The following is an 18,132-nucleotide window of genomic DNA, read 5'->3' on the forward strand; positions in this document are numbered from 1 at the left end:
TGGCAAGAATTGGAAAGCCACAGACATGATGAGAGTACGTGAGAAAGGAAGTGTCACGGACCAGCCACCGAATGCTGAGAGCAGTTATATAACAGGAATGAAACCCTGAGTCCACTTAAGTCAAAGGAAATTTTGTTACCAACATTGACAGGACCTGGATTTTCTCTAAAATGTTGTCAAATAAGCAAAGTCAACCAACTTCAAAAAGCATCATTGTTATCTTTCACCAGCAATAATCCTAGGTGGTGCTCGTAACTATTTTAGATTACGATTTCAAGTGGAAGCATTTTCAACGTGATGTTCCTTCCAGGGACAGCAGAGAAAAGAACTTTTTTCATTATGAAACAAGAGCAGTTTTCTCTTGCCTTTGAATTTTGCATGAAAATCTCTATTTCCAACACACACCAGAACAAATCTTTTCATAGTTCAATATGTGACCAGGTATTAAACAATCCGCACCCTAGCAGTGACTTACACACCATGAATAAGGGCATGTAAGACTATGCTAAAGTGAAAGGAGTCATGTGGCAGGAGGACTAGGAAATGCGAACATTTTACCTTGCCTTACTATCACCAGGTAGTTTTCAGAGGAACCACCAGCTACGCAAGTACAAAGCAAAGTGCAAATACTAATCAGTCTTATCTTTCCCTGTACTCTACATGCCTGAGTTAACTATTTAAACAAACATTAATAAGTGAACTAAAGTAAAATGCTATCTTGTTTTCTGGTCTCCCCAAATTCCACACGAACATCTCATACAGCCAGCCAGTCACAAGAGGCCACATCAAATAAAATAAGAAGGATTTACTTCCCATTTGGCTCTTTGCACATCCTGTCTCTGAAACAAAAATAACGTCATCAAGCTTTACTGAAGAGAGAAAAAAACCCATATTTCTGTTTTTAACATAGCCAGTACTGCAGTCCACTATCAAGCCACACAGATTCTCCAAGCAGTGCAACAACGGCACGTCAGACCAAAGCCTTCAGGCTACTGCAGTACCAGCCCTGCTCGCGTGTACACAACTACATACATGTACTGGTCCACAGCACTGGGCATCAGCTTCACTAATCCAAAGCATACTTAGCACAGTATCATCCTTCTTGTAATTCAAAAACCCAACTAAATGTACACTGCACAAAAAAAAAAAAAAAAACCCTATCCACATACATTCTTTCAGAGTTCAATAAGAAAGGTATTGTATCAAGTGGCTACGCAGTCTTCATTGTGCTCATAAAGGATTATGATTTTGCCTTATTCTCTGTGTAAGTGAATTTCTTAAAAAAACATTTTTAAAATAGCACTTTTTCTTCTCATGGTACTGTTTCTTTATTATATTAACTTTCCCACATCCCATATTTTGATGGTTTGGCAATTTTCTAGTTCATTTTAAATCAGTTTTCGACAAAACAGTACCAACAGTAGCATAAGTGTCCCAGCTGAATTTTACAATTTACGTTTCTTTTTGAAATACCTTCTTACTGAATAGCTTTAGCAACTAATAAAATCTTTCAATTTTAAAGCCAAAAGAATCACATTAAGCATTAAATTCATAGGGGAGGAGGAGGCTAGTGATACTGAATCTTCACAGAATATTTTCTTTGTAACATCTTTCTTAGAATACTGTTACACAGTGTTTCACCATCTGAATGCCCTAGTATATGCATTTCTAGTCATTCTTTCGATGCTTTCACACACACACTCCTGCTGTTAATTCTCTCCATTTTGGTTCTAATTACAATCAATAAAAAATATAGGGGAAATCATCACTAAGAAATAGAATTTATTCTTACATGTTATACAAGATGCAACAGCTAAGAGAAGAACCCCAGTGAAGACACACAAACCCTGTTTATATATATTACATCTATCAACAGTGAGGCAAACCACTAAAAGCACAGTTCCCAATCTGTGATTTATCAGCAACAACATGATAACTAACTCCAGTATGGCTGGACCTTTTTCCCTATCGAGAATGAGACAAGAGTTCGTCTTTTCTAAGAGTTTATGTGAAGCTGAGGAGGCAGAGTTGCAGATCCCCCTGGTTCACCAAGCTACCACACTCTGCTCCTAGCAACTGCCCTCCCACTGGAGACAACCCTTCCCAGCTGAGACAGGAGCAATTTTGGTCTACTTCAGTACGAAGGAAAGCATTTCAGGTTAAAACTGCCTTTACTTCGGCTGTAGAGGCAGCAACTTCCACTTGAGAGAAATAGCTGATGGTTCAGGGCAGCAGCTTCCCAAGCAGTTCCACGACCTGCAAGAAGAAACTGGTCTGTGTTTCAAGATGAGAAGCTGTGTTTGTAAATCAAGCTCTGGTGAACATCTTAGCTAATGTGCTTTACTTCTAGCGTGGACAAAGAAAATTTAACCTTTCTACTGCTCTAGCATTTAATATTAAACACATCTTCTCTACACCCCATATGAGATTTTTTTCCTTTAAAGATGGGCTAAGTATTTTTTCTTTAATAAACCTATTAAAGAGTGAGGTAAGCTCCAGAGGGCCTAGAAAGGGGCACCACAAAAAGTCTCCTAAAAATGACACCAAGAAAACATCATGTTAGACATAAGGCTTGAGAGGAGAGGGGAGTGGTGTTTTTTAAGTTTGCCTCAGTCTCTCTTCTGTTGGCAGTCTTCCAGTGAACGGAAATAACTACTGAGTTTTGTTATTTCATTATCATTTATAACATATTTTGCTTATAGGAACTATATAAATATAATGTATGATATGTATTTTATAAGTGATATACATGTCACAGAGTCTTAGGTTTAATATATTTCTTGAGCAGGAATGTTTGTACCTTTTCCCTCATGCCCATTGTCCAAAGACAGTTATACTAATATCTTGATTTTGGTAAATATCCTAGTAAATGTTTGGTTAATGTTTCTATTTATTCCAGAAAGGAGTAGATGCCTGGCTACAGAATAACAAAAATGTTTGCCATTTCTGTCATCATTTGAAGGAATCACTATGAAAGAGAGAAAACTCAAGAACTGAAACTAACCCTGTAAGGAGCCTGCTTTAGTGGAGCTTATTGTAGAACTGACTGCCTTTGCACCTGGATGTATAAATGCTAATTACCAGGGTAATCACAGATTTGTGCGATATTTTAGCTTGTCTTTCTACCTTTCTATTAACCTGGAAAATAAAAATGTTCTTCTTAATATATTCTCCTAATATTCTAGATTCCTTAGAACTATAGCAGAGAGCTGCCTAGACTTATTCTCTTCAACAGTGTCCTCTCTTAATGGTCAAAAGTTATATGTAACAACTACTACAGCTATTTATACGTACATTTGTCATTGTGGGCATGAGCTTCTCTCCTTCCACATGTAAAAACTGTGAGGTATAATTTCTAAAGCAGTAGTATCTTCTTTAGAAACTCCCCATACCTGTTTTCCTAATCATTAATGTATTTGCAAACACCAAAGCAATTCCTAGCCCATAACTGAGAGTCTGAAAAAAAAAAAAAATCGTATCTCAGCCTGTTTGCAGTGAGGTAGATTCAGAGCAGTGACTCACTTTGGCAACTCTGATATATAACCCTTTTTCCTTGCTATTTATTAGTGATGGATGTCCCATTGCAAACCACTTTCCTCACTGGGCCAAGAAAGCTTTGGCCATTCAAGCACCATGCAAAGCCTCCCATTTCATGTCATTTTACTTCAGGTTGGCGAGGGAAATCGGTATCAGAAGAACTGTGATTAGGGCAGAGGGGAGATCCTTTGAGAAAAAACAAGCTGAAAGCCATCTCAGAAATAATCTGTATTAAATCTAGCAAGCGTACTTTGGGATTTGTAACCGAAACAATTAAAAATATGTACAAGCAGGACTCCAGTTTTACAATTGCTAATTTAGTTCAGGTCCAAAATTTCACAGCTGATTTCTCTATCAACTGAGGAATTTTGTTTAACAAGATATCAGCAACACAAGCTCAGTACTCCCAACCCACTTTATTGGTTTGTTTTGCGATCAGCTGAAAAGCTGTGTACTTATCTACACAAGTAGTGATGTTGATAACATCCAAAGTCACACCAGGACCGCGCACAATAACACTGAGCATGCTTGGACCTAGGTCCAGGTACCCTTCATGCCCATGTTCAGCCAGGGAATTCTGGCCTTAAGGTCTACAGAATCAGTCACAGGTGGGTGGATCCATGTAAAAGCAAAGACATCTGGGAGAAGTTAAGTCAGCAAAACAACTGCTGCCACTGCAGAGGGCTATCATCAGGGAAAGAGAAAATTTAATGGAAGTTTTCCCTCACACTCCAAAATCCCCCCTGGACTATTGAGACAATGACACTAGGCTTACAAGAGGTGCTACAACCAGAGACAAACAGGATGGCTACGGTGTTCACCTTTACACTGGCCTTCCTTGCATCTTTGATTTTTCTCCTCAAGCAGGTTATCTGACGGGGTGCGCAGGAGCTCTCATTTTGGAATAAGATAAAATAAAGTGGAGATTTTGTGAATATGTCAGCTAATGAAGTCTCAGTGCACACTCTGTCCTACAAGAGTGAGAAGAAGCTAAGTAGAACACCAAATTAAAGAAAAAAAAAGCAAGTACAAAGCTCAATCAACATTTACTTCCCAAAATGGTAACTAACAACAGAAGATTGTTTACAGAATGAAATTCTATATCTGGAGGACAAAGGTGCCAGCAAAAGAGAAAGGCAGTCAGGTGCTTTAGATAACAACACTGTCTGAAGCACAGTGCACACATATCAGTTCTCAATAAATTCAGTTGAAGGGGGCTATGAAATTATTCCAGAATTTGAAGAATGCTGTGCTCTACACTCATGTGATAAAGGAACATGAGTGATATACCTGTTCAAATGGAGACCAGAAAGAAATATATTTGGATTTAGGATTGACCTTAGATGAAAGAAGCAACCATGCAATTTAGTGGACCTTATTAAAGGAAAGAACTGGCAAGAATTGGCCAAAGAAAGGATAGATACTTATGGAAGCCAACAGATCTCCAGCACTAGAAAGAATCCAAAATATTACAAGAAATATTACAAGAAGCACTGGCCAGAACAGTATACAGATTTCAAGTTGGAATCTAACAAAAACAGTTCTTGGAATTGTATATGCTTTGGCAACTACCATGTTGAAATACACAAGTTTGCATACAGGAAAAAATGCAATAATTGCGTCCTTTAGCAGAAATCAGCAAGCACTCAGAGAACATATAAGGTAGGGACAAAGAAAGTACAGTACTGCCACTAGCACAGAAGAATTATTCACAGAAGCAACAGACACCTTTGTAAAAGAAGAAAAAGGGTGGGTTTTTTTTTTTGCAGATTCTCATTTTCTTCAACCAGACAACTTGATGATACAGAAGATACAAAGATTTTTACTTGGGTAATAGCATTTTGAGCAGGGGCAGAGTAAGAAGATAAAGAGCATGGCCAGAAAATTCTAAGCAAGAACCAGAATTCTCTAAAGCTAAAGCTAAGCAAACTCCAGAGAGTGGAAGCAGTATCTCCAGGTAAGAAGTTAAAGGCTGATTTCATGGTGAGGCTATCACTGACCTGCTCTACCAGCCAAACAGAAGGTATAACCATGCTTTGGAATGAGTTTTGGAATGAGGAACATACATAAAGAACTTTGTGTCTGAACTCACTGCTGGATGTACTCCTGTGCAAAGAGTTTCTAAAAAAAGTCTTCAGTGAGCCAGTCAGGTTTTCAGCTCTTCGTTAAGACTTGTATCAGAAATCCTTTGTATTTTCTACAGATGTGCAGGTAAGAGTAGTACTGGCATTATGCTCTTGCAATACTATGATTTAAACAGATAAATATCCTGAGCACTATTAAAGCTAAAAAAGCACCCGTCAAACAAATCTTTAAAATATTTTGGTACTGATAGGAAGCCAATGTTGTTTGAAACAGGTCATAAGCTATTTATTTCCCACTGCTAAAAATGCTCAGCAAACTTTCCTCCCTCCTGAAGTAGAGAGATTTTTGTTTTTCAGCAAGCTATGGAAGATCTGTAAACTGAAGTCAAAGCTGGAAAAGCTTCAACAGTTGTACTGCTCTCTAGAACCCTGGACAAATACAATGGCTAAAGCTTTTGTCCAGAATGAAACAGACTTACTGGAGTATCCACTCCCTAGGTCACCAAGGAGGGAATTTTCAGTGCAATGTGGGACTTTGTTTAAATATAAAAGCATTACTAAGGTACTTCAAAAAGTACACTTAAACATACACGAAAACTCTTCAGGCGACAAAAAAAAAAAAAATCTAAGATATGCACCAGAAATATTCTGAACTGGCCTCAAATAAAAAGCCAAAAACGGAATCTTCAGAGTTGTAACATATGCCAAAAAACACAACGAATAAAGTCAACACTGGCAGTACAAAATATTGACACTGCAGTTCTAAGTAGGATAGAATTGTTTACATTGCCTGGAAAAAGAAATAGACTTCTTTTAGATTAATATTCTCATTTTGCTGAGACAGTAGTTCCTAATAAGACGACACCTTAGCAGGTAATGCTATACATGCAGTATTTGTGTTAGATATGGCGCAGCTGACACAGTAATATCTTATAAAGGATGATTTAGCAAGCAAAAGTATACATTGTTCTTATTAAAAGAGTGACTTAAATGTTTTATCCTCTGTCTAATGAATTTAATGGAAAATAATTATGCACATACTTAAAAAGATGCATAGTCAGATTCCAACCCATGTTATAACACAGCATCATCACTACTTGTTTTTTCAATGTGGGCATGCTGATGGTAATTCTTAAAGTGCTGCCACAGAACATATATAATGAGAAAAAAATAAATAATGTATATGTAATAATATTTGGGCTTCCTTCCCATTGCCACTTCATATAGTGTTATCTGTGTGTTTGCAGCAGGGAACAACAGTTGCAAGCTTTAAAGATTGCAAGTGATCATCCTGGGATTATCCCATACTATTACGCAGGAGGAATAGGGCATACTTTATTCAAATTCCAGAAAGGAAGATGGTAAGAGACATCAAATTTACCTTTTTGCCTAAGAGAACTGCAGGCAGATAACCATAACACAATATTTAAACAACTGAACATCAGAACACACTCCAGCCAGAGCAAGTGGGCTTTCTGCCTTTAACATTGGATTCAACTTTTTAAATCTAAGTGACAGCACAAAACATTTCAAAATGTAACCAAATTTAGGTGGTAAAACTCACTATTAGGCTGGTTATATATAATTTAAATTGTTCTGAACACTAACACTGCTTCTTCAGCATTACTGTTACAGAGTCTCAGAAAGAAGATGGCATTTGTGGACTAAATGGCAAAGTTTCTAAATGCCACACAGAAGAACCAGAAAGCGCACTATACAACTCTTCCTCTTCAGAAATAAACTGTCCACAGATAAAGTGTATTTTTGCAAGAAAAGTATATTTTTTCCTAAGAAATTGAGTGGTTGCTGACCATCTCATTTCCCAAATGGTGCTATGCCCTCCTCAGCCATGGCCAAGGATGTGGCATTGGCCTCTGTTTCTGTCAGTGGAAGAAGCCTCCTAATACTTGCACTAATTCAGATATGAAACGGAGAGTTTATTACTTGTGAGCCTGGCAGCTGAACAGCAATATGTGAGATCTACCCTGTGAACAGTATGTACTGTAGACCGAATTGTTAGAATGAAGAAAGACTAAACATGAAGCCAAGACTCCTGGTGAGATCTATCAGATGCTTATTAGCACAAGAGATTTCGAAAGCTACATGACAGAAGGGATAAAACAACAGAAAACAATCCAGCATAGCGTACAGGCAAGGAGGAGACACAGAAATACCAGCATTATTTGTGAATATAAGCTAAACATTTGTAAATGCAGTCCTGCAGAAAAACTGATGGAAAAAGAAGACAAAAGTACTGACCTACTTCACGGCTCTTTGTGTTTGGACTACCTCATATTAGCTTTAAGGCTAACAGTTCATCTTCATCCTCATTCATTCAAAATCATCATCCAAGTTTCTACCGAAGGCCTCCCTTTCTCCTCATCTGCCAAGAAACCTGCAAGGAGGTTATTAATGTAACGCAGTGTGGAAAAGCAGTTGAATGAAACAGTGTCACGACACTCCAAGTATGGTGGAAACTTCTTCCAAGAATCTCTGTATCAAGTCACCTTTGATGTTTACAGTAGGCTTGCAGCTCCATCCCCCCAGTTAGCAAACTTCTGTGCATATCTACTGAAGAGGAAAGAAAGAAAGAAAGAAAAAGTGTCTTTGCCTCAGGATAAATGAAAAAGGATTTCAATTATGTCTGTTCTTGACATTGTCTAGTATGATAGGAACTTGTTGAAGACCAAGTTCCTGGCAAGACACAAGGGGAGAGGGAGCTTTGAGCATAACTGTAATTTTGTTAGGAAGTTAATTAAAATCCATATTGATCCACAGAGGAAAGTATACAATAGAAAATTGGTATATACTATGTCTGGTGCTGGAAAGTCATTCATAAGTGTACTCAAACTCCACAGGAAACACAGTGGTATCACAGACACAGTAAAGGGCCCTAAAACTAAATAAGGTGTATGGCCAGCACAGTACTATGCTCATTTGAAAGACAAGGTGGGGAACTATGATTGATTCTATTCTAGCTCAATGGCAAAAAGCAGTAAGTAGATAAAAACGGGACATGAACTACATGTTTATAAAGACACTAAAAGAGAAATGACTTAAGCAAAATCTTTTAGGGGCATATTCAATGCAAGTAATATACCAACAACTTCATATAAAATCTCTGGCTCACAGCTGTCAGAATCAGACACAAATATTCACCCTTTGCCTTTTTTTTAAATCATAAATCACTCTAAATACTGAAGTATTTCAATTAGGCAATATAATCTATTTTAATCTCTGCTGAGGGTTATATTTTGCTTTTTTTTTTTTAAACACATAAAACCCCAATATTTTAATGAAAAGCTGACAAATTCCTGTGGGTCACCAGGGATGCAGACTTCTTCATGAATGTAAAGGTTTTTCTCAGCTTTTTAACCAGCTAAACTTCAAATAACTAGCAGTTAACCCTACATATAAAGAATAGCACTTGCATCATTTGCTTTTCTTTGAATAGCTAGAAAAGACAGGAGGTTTTAGAGTAATTTTGTTATGGAATGCTCTTAAATAACCAGGACTACATATGGTAAATAATCAAGATGTATGGTAGAAACTGCAAGGTCCAAATTGTTAATCCAACAAATGGATGACCAGAAAATGCAGCATGTATTTACAGTGTTGATTAGGGCAAGAGAATTGAGAACATCCTACAACACATGGAGCCCAACAATGCAATATACCCAACCAATATTTATTGCTGCCTCTGTAGAAGCAATTTCCATTTTGATGTGTTCTCTCACACATGATGTTCTGAAACAGTTAAGTAACATGAAAAATACAGGTTCAAGATTATATCTGTCACAGATGAAAATACAGCATTTATGCAGCATTACATAATAAACCCACTGGTTTATGGACCCAAGGTCCTCTTGGGAATGCCACAAATCTACATATTGTCATATGGCGATAGAATTTTACATTTGCATATCTGAATTAAAAAAAAATCCCACAGTAATAACCAAAGCAAAACAAAATACAGTTATTGGTTTGACAGGGCCAAGGATATTTAACAATGTAATTTGGTTCTGGTAAAGATCACTGGTAGTTCACAAAATCTGTCTGGAAAGTCACCTATTTCAGATGACGTTTTATGAAGAATCAAGCAGCCTGTTAAAACCACCTAACTCCAGGGGTTGCCTGCCCACACTGAGGGCACATCTGCATCTGTTCTGTACTTAAAAGACAGCAGAACTGCAGCAAGGGAAGGGACTGCTGACAGCTCCTTGCGCACTTATTTTAGAAACCAGGAATGAATTAACTCTACCAAACTGTTTATCTGGCCTGCATGTCTCACCAGTAACTTCTAAAATTCTACTATGCTCATATAGACGAACTTACTAACACTGAATTCTGCCAAATAAAATACCAATTTTGTGGAGATGATCAATGCTAAGCATGAAGCTCCGTAAGTTTATGGAACTCAACAAATTTAGGAAAGAGATTATATGACATAGTGTCAGCAATGACCGGACTGATGATCTTGGAGGTCTCTTTCACTCTTGTTTTCCCATTCTATTACATATGAATTAGGTATCAGGTTTCAACAGCAGGTTAATCTGATTTTGGGCATGAATATTTAGAGTAGAAATATAAATACATCCTCCCACTACATCATTCAGCCTATTTCATGATTATTTCAGCTCATGTTTAATTCCTGCACACTGCAATAGCCATCCCTATCTCTTATGCATTAATGTAATAACATAATTAGTCCATGAAGGAATAGTAATTAGTGAATTTCATATGTTCAAAAGTTTAACAAGAATTCTCTTAGTCTAAAGTATCAGAGAATGCAAATAATATATAATCCCTGCATATTTTAGTGGTAAGCATAATGTAACTTCTGCCATACATAAAATGAACATGCAGGAATACTGCTACAAAAACCCTTATATAACCTAAGATAAGCATGGCAATATTTGCGAAAAATCTGTAAACACATAAAATAAACAAACATAAATGTACACATATGCATTGCAATCCATACCTATATACCCATCATCACCACATGATTTAGGTACAATATATTTAATAAATACAGTATACATAAAATGCAGGCAACTCCCCTGTACTTTAAGAATAACTTGCACTTTTTATAACCTTCTACGAGATCTTGATTTAAGCTACACAACTTCCCTATAGAGCTGGAAAGTTTAGACTAATTTTTAAGGCATGGAAGCTGTGGTGAACAAAAAATTAAACATGAAATCCCTGACCTCCCCATTTCTAATATTAAATTCTAACCCCTTGAAAAAATACCCAGACTTATTTTGGGGTATTATCTTCCATTCTTGACCACTTTCTCCATGGAAATCTCTCCTCCGTGACAGAAAAATAACATATTCAGTCTGAGGAAGTCACCTGTGCTTTTTTAACATCCTTGCCTCACAAAGAATAGGTCTTACAATAGATGAGACACACAAATAGAAAACCATTCAACTTGTGAGAAAGGTGACTAAATCCACTAGCCCAGTGTCAATTTTTAATTCCTAGGTTTGTTTTTTCGAATTTTTTTAAAAGGCCATTCATGAAATATTAGAGATGCCTATCTTGTATTAACATTACGTCCTCTGACATCCACTCAGCGAAAGATAAAAAGATGGCATTAAGTTTTAACAGTGAAGTGAAATGTTGCATGGTGCAAGGTGACCCAGTCTCATTTAAGAGTACCAAAATATAATCAAATAAAACCTATGATCTTTACACTGGCAAAACACTGCAGCAAGAGGACAAATACAATTTTTAAACTGAAAAGACCAATTGAAAAGAATCATGTATATTTGTAACATATAACTGAGTCCTCTGCAGCTATCCACTCCTTGTAAGATTATCCACATTGAAAGCAAATTTGGGTACAGGAGACTTCAGTTTTCCCTAAAATTTCACCCTGCCTGAAACAAATATCCCAAACTCAATCAAGCTGATTGATTACAGTAAAAATAGACCATACTCTTCATCTCAGGCTTAGTATCTACTAGCTGATAATTCACGGTTCATAGGAAACACACTGTCTAACTGCATTAACCCACAGTTGGGAAAAAAAGAAAACTCATACCAGTCTGATGATGTGTGCGTAATTCAATTCCATGAAGATAAACTGCCTTGGGTTAAGATTACCTAAAGCAAACTTCAAGAACCACAGATTTAGTAAAAGATCGAGGCTTAATTGAGACGATTCTCTTTACCTTGCTCTTTTTTGGTCAGTGCTACAATTTTCATATACCTTTCTCTAGTGTCTTTTCCAATAGCTACTGACAAACTCAAAATACTGTCGGGAGGGACTTTTGCTGTAATTCAATATGGCAATTGCTCTGTTTCTAAACTCTCGCATTTAGTCCTTCCGATCCACTCGGAGAGAGCTGCCTCACCTGTCACTCTGGTTGCAATACCTCCCAGGCCCTCAGCAGCTCACCTCATCTATCCACTGTCACACAACCTTGGGCTCGATTTGTTGAAATGGAGGAAACTTCTACTGGGGTCGAGCGATGTAATTTGGGGCTGAAACTAAGTGACGTTTGATGGTTTGGATAGAGCTTTAGGTGAAATTCTGTGAAACAAATCCTGAAAAAAACCAAAACACAACTATGAATTCATGCCTGTATTTTGCACAGAACCACTCCTTTCAAAATAATTGCTAAACATTCTAAACTAATCACAGCAGGCCTGGAAAAGAGCAAACAAAATTAAATGAAATACTTCAAATTTTGTTTTAATATCCCTTGGGCAAAGGAGATAAGAGAACAGCAAACACCCCACAGAGTTTCCTCTTTATTTGCTTATTTACTGGTCACATACTTATTCCCTCACTGCCAAACTCTCCTTTAGAGCATACCTTTATATTATTACCAGGACAAATGTTGAAGGTAGCAGGGCAAGGTACCTTCTCCATCTCTATTTGCAAACAGTACCGCAAAGCCAAGAAAACAAAGCCCACTGGAAGCAGTCAGAGTTTAGAAAAACACTTTTTTGAAAAAATTAAAATAGCCACATACACGCAGCAAAGCGTAATGACTAGGCGCTTGTGTAGAGGTCCTGTGCTAACCCCATGGCGAGGCTGGCCCTGGGTGCAGCAACACAAACCTCACAGCTCGCGAGGCGGTGACGCCGTGCACGAGGCGAGCGCTACGCGGTGCTGAGACGCAAGGGGAAGGTACAGGCTGTCTGGAGGGGTGCTCTTCTAATACTGGAATTTCACATGATAGGAACAGCCAAATTAAAGTAGTAGAAAACCAAAAAGCATACTTGGGCCCTGTATTTACAAACCTGTAAAAAAAGAAGAAAGGATGAAACACCAAGCATACTTTTACTCCTACCACACGACATTACGGAGACACTACGTCACGATACACTTCGTGCAGGCAATTCAGCGCCAGGGGCCGGCTCTGCTCCCAGGGAGGCCGGGAGCCCCCCAAGCCAGCACGTCCGAGCCCCCGACGAGGGCAGCCAGCAGCGGAGCCACCCACCGCAGCCACAGCCTCCCGGGCCTCGCTGCCGAAAGGAAGCCAGCAAGTGGGCAGGGGATGGATGCTGCAGAGCTACAACACGCACACACAAGTGTCCGCACCTTCAAAAATGTAACATGAAGACATCTAGAGACTTCACTGAACGCAGTTTCTTAACCACCGTGCCCAGACACATGCAATTAAATACAAAGCTTGAAAGCCTGAAAAAAAGGGTTTTTTAAAAAAAGGCAACAACCCCCCCCACGCACCAATTATTCTGTGACTTTCTCAAAATAGGAATAGTCTCTCTTACGCCCTAATTTTATGATTTTGTTTGCCCGGCGTTAGAACACCAGTGTAATTATCCCTTATAAAGGTTGACTGCGGGCCCTGTGCAAATCCACTCGGGGTGGTTGCTTAGGTGGGGGGGGGGGGGATTTTGTGCAATTTAGGCAAGAACGTTTCAAGCTGTTTGTCAAAATAGCCACTTGATTGGCTTTTGTATTTCTGTAATTGTTTAAAAATAGCATTTTCTAATAAACAGAGGGAGATGAAGGTTACGTATTCTAATTACCAACTTGCAAGAAGAGTTGAACATGAAAACTGTTAAAAGGGATTCCTGATTTTGATGTATTTGGAGCCAATTCTCAGGATTTAATGATTGCAGCGTAACTGGAAATGTAAGGCACAACAACATGGTATTAGGGTATATTCCCTGTCAATTCTGTAACGTATTTAAAGCACTACTGAAAATGTTTTACTTATTTGAAGTTTTACAAACAAGTTTATTGTTTCACATTCTCATCACTTTCAAAGCGCTGGACTTCACATTTGCAACACAAATACCTTCATTTTAGAGAGAGAGACTTCAAATAACTTGATGTATTTACCTGAAAGGAGGTTTGCAGTGCAGAAAATTTTTCTGCTTTTTCCCAACTACACGAGCTGGTCTAATAAGTTAAAACATAGCTAAGTAACTAAAACGTTGAAACTTAGTTATGTGCTCAAGTATGGCGTTCCCGAATGAGGCTTTTAGTGTATAAGTGACACAAAGATTTACACTGAAAAGGTACTTGGTAGAGAATGCAAAGACAACTTAAGGTTAAGGCTTTTTCCTCCAATCATATATTTTTTGCTATTCTCTATTCAGCTACTTAGAAAGAGTGCAACTCTTACAATAAAACTGTATTTGCCGTTCCTTCTGCCTCCAGACTCTGACTGCAGCTACCAACACTATCACATAGTAGAAGAACCATAGGAATGTGATTACAGAATGAGGAAGACTCAGATGTGAATCTCTGGAAACATAAAATATATATGGCTCAGTAAGCAAATCAGGATGTCAAACTGGACAACAGTGTCTATGCAAGAGAGCTGCAAAGGCACCTGAATCCCATTTCTCTCTTATTCTGCCTGATCCAGAGAAACCATAGCTAATATAGAGATGCTTTTGGTTCCACTACATGCAGCAACAGGGAAAAAACAAATAAACAAAAAACCAACAAAACAAAACAATTCCTCTACTGCTCCATCTGAATACTACCAGAGCAGGCAACACACCACTACGGAATGGTCTTGTAGGCTTTGACATTAGCTCTTCATAGTCATCTCCCTAAAATCTTTTAGGCACTTTCTGGACTTTATATGTCCACCACAGAAATACAATTGCATTTTTTTTAAAAAACAAAGTAAAATAATTTAGACTAACCCTTCAGAATTTAAGTTTACAGATTTTTCAGGAAAAGGATAGGAGATGAGATTAAATATGAGACCAGCTTCTCCCAGGCAATTTTTTGTCTTAATTTGTCTTTGTACCTAGAACCTTGGGTAAAGTTGTTTCGCTCTTCTTTATAAATCTCAAAGCATTTTTTACAAGATATTAAATATCATTCCTAGGTGTTTTTTTTTTCTTTAGAGGGAAAATTAAACCATGTGATGGTTTAATGCAGGTGAGGTGTAAATCATCCCACAGCAATTCTACTATTGCTCCAGCAAAAGTCTCAGTCCCTGTAGCCTCCTGTCCAGCACCCTATTAGCAGGCCCAAAGGACCTTTCAGACTAAGCGTGAGTTTTGAGAAGCTTTACCATATTTCTCAGCCCTTCCTAACTGCCATTAAATATTACTAAGATAGAGCGGCTGTCTCTCTTTCCACCATACCAGTTGTACTGTGGGAGTGGATGCATGCTTTGTGAGCCTGCCAAAAAGACATTACTGCATAATAATCAAGTCTACCGCTCTCTTGCCTCTGTCTTAAAGACCATATTTCTGCCGACAGCCAGACAGAATTTTTTGGAGGTACCACAAATAGACCTCTCTGTGGAGAATGATTCCATGAAGATTGTGTTTGTCTCTCAAAATGTTCCATTTTTAGAATTATTTCCTTTTAAAACCTTTCTAAATCAGACCCATCAGCAGCATATGTATCCCTATGAAAAACTCCATATAAATTTACTGGAAATTGCAATTTTAAGACATTTCCAGTCTATGATATTTGACAGGAGAAAAAATATTCCTTCTCTAGAAGTTGATACAATGATTTAAAAAAAAAAAACACACCCACAGAAGGAATATCACTGCCTATTAAGTGTGATAGTTTGGGCAATTTCTTTGGAATCTTCTCTTATTTTATTCCTGCCAGTCTCATTAGCATATTTCCAGCTCATAACTAACAATTGCTCGCTGTATAAAAGAAGTTCTCCCTACGTTTACTTCAATGGCCAGACCATTCTGGCAATCCATTCAACTGCTTTACAGTGCCAATGCGTTCACAGGCCCCTGGAAACCGAGCAGCTCGGCCCGGAGTGCCGCGGCCCAGCCCCGGGGTGCCAAGCGCGCTGGGGCTGCAGGCTACTGCTGTTCCTCCTGACGGTCTTCGGGCGTGCAAACACATATCCCTTATTCATAGATACGTTCACATCTCACAATGCATCTCCAAGTTAAATTCAAGACTTTTCCCATTACGGTCCTCCACATAGCCAGATTTCCTGTCTGATCAGAAAAATACACTCAGCTTTAGGTAGCCGAAACAGCTGATGTGCCTGAAGCGCGCGGCGCTTCGCTGGGTGGCCAGGGCGGGGCGGGGCAGGGCAGCGCGCTGGGGCTGCTGCGCTGCCACCTAAGGAAGACCCCAGCTGCCTTCTTCAGACTCAGTTTACCTCCCTCCAGCACTGAAACTTTTTTTTGTTAATGTCATTTTGTTGGAAGACAAACAACTTTTCCACATTAACACGTGCTTTGCAGCAGATAATTAAGCAGCATTGTGTGGTCACTTTAGCCTTAGTAAACCTTTAACTTCCTCCATTTTGTAGTACTCACAAGATCAGGAGAAGGCTTTAAGGATGTACAGCCACGTTCAATGGTCAGAAAGCCTCAGCATTTCTGAGATGATGGCTCACACAGTACAGGGCAGGTGGCAGGACTGGTTTAGCTCCATCTTATTTCTCTTCTCTAACTTGGAGTTTTGCGAGTACTGCCATAACCTGTAAGTTACTCCTCATGTTCTTCTAAAGGTTGTTAAATGCTACGTACACAAACTTTACATGCAAACCTACAACTCTTAATGCATTAGATTTTATACTTCAGTGGTTATTCATCTGGTATTATTTCTTAATGGATTCTTTTTAAAAGAACTAGATTGTGAGTAATTGCAGCCCATGATTATGTACATGAAAAGGATTGGTTTGAACCTGTACCCTAGACATACACCAGGGTGAAAGAAAAGATATAGGTTACGGCTTAATAGTTTTACTTAGATAAATGGTGACATTTCTTAATAGAACGAAACTACTCAATCTTTTGTTTATCACTTAAAAAAAAAAAAAAAAAAAAAAAAAAAAAGCTGTGCCAGCCGGGTATCAAAATTGATACGTATTCACTGGGATTTTTCAGTCAATGGAAATATGTTTGCACTCAGCACTTTCCCTTGTACAGAATAGGTTTGTACATCTAAAAAATTCAACAAGCGGTATTTTTTAAACAGCATATAAACATTTATTTAGATTGGGTATCAACCTTTATCATAATTCACTCTTTTTTTCCAGTTACTAACCTTTGCCTCCTCAAAACAAGCTAAAATGTCATGTAGTTAAGGCTGTCCACAGGAAAGTTTTCCAGAACATTAAAAAAAAAAAAATCCCTTCCGATTTTTATTTAGTTCTGTTTGCATAGTGGGGAAAAAAGGCTCTGAAGAATATTTTCACTATGTGCTCCTAACAGAAGTGTCATGTATGGGCTATTGAGCATTTTTAGGAATCACGGTCAAACGTGGCTAGTTTTTTTAGATCTCTGAGAATAAAGAACTGGGGTATTTAAAGACAGAGAACTTGAGTCCTAATTTTTCAAAATTCTGCCATGTATTCACAGTACGGTTGTTTCAAATTTGTCAAACTAAGTCTTGAAACAATGGACTCAGAAAACAATGGGTTCTTTTATCATCACTCTGATTCTTCTGGTTCGGGTGTTTTTCAGCCATAATGATCTGGAGTTCTTTGGCTACATTTCCGTTGGATTTGACCAAACGATATGAAAACGTTTAGGCAGCACATTTTCAAATATACTAATAAATCTATTCTTTTTGAGGTCCCACTACCTTTTTAAAATTTAACCTTTTTAGAAGTTAACCTTGGAGCTTCAGTGATCTTATCTGACTAACACAAGAATCATTGTCTGCTCAGTGGCAGTGCCTTTTAAGCAACTTTTCTCAGCCTCTATTTTGCCACCTGCGAATTAGGGTAACGCTTCTGCAAATGTGTTTATGAATGCCTACATTTGAATGACTGACATTTCAGTATTGCCCCAAGTTTCTTAGCTGTATTATGAAAAGCACACAGTTTTATACAGAGTTCCAACTACAGCACAGCTTTAGGTGTAATTTCTATAGTTTAATCAGTAAATTGCCTATTTAGCATCACAAGGTTTCCTTTTCCTTGCTCAGCATGCTGAAAGGGTTCATCCTTCAGGAATCATACAGCTAAACTTCTTTCATCATAGTAGGAATATTAAAAAATAGCTAGGCTTACCATGTTTATCTGTTAGAATTTGAAGTACTCCAATAATTGAAGTTTCATTTTAT

The 18,132-nt window shown here is 38.2% G+C and overlaps 1 protein-coding gene across 3 annotated transcripts in view; it reads right to left on the reverse strand.

Annotated features, from left to right (window-relative positions):
* Nucleotides 1–18,132, reverse strand: part of FIGN (fidgetin, microtubule severing factor) — a 103,273-nt gene that overhangs the window by 55,070 nt on the left and 30,071 nt on the right. The window contains exon 1 of one of the 3 annotated variants that reach the window (XM_026094374.2): nucleotides 7,881–7,992. The exons of the other annotated variants lie outside the window; for them this stretch is intronic. The gene's annotated coding sequence lies outside the window, so the exon portion shown is untranslated. Of the gene's footprint in view, nucleotides 1–7,880; nucleotides 7,993–18,132 lie in introns of those variants that run through there. 3 annotated transcript variants of the gene reach the window in all.

Source organism: Dromaius novaehollandiae, chromosome 7 (genome assembly GCF_036370855.1).
Source record: "Dromaius novaehollandiae isolate bDroNov1 chromosome 7, bDroNov1.hap1, whole genome shotgun sequence".
NCBI lineage: Eukaryota > Metazoa > Chordata > Aves > Casuariiformes > Dromaiidae > Dromaius > Dromaius novaehollandiae.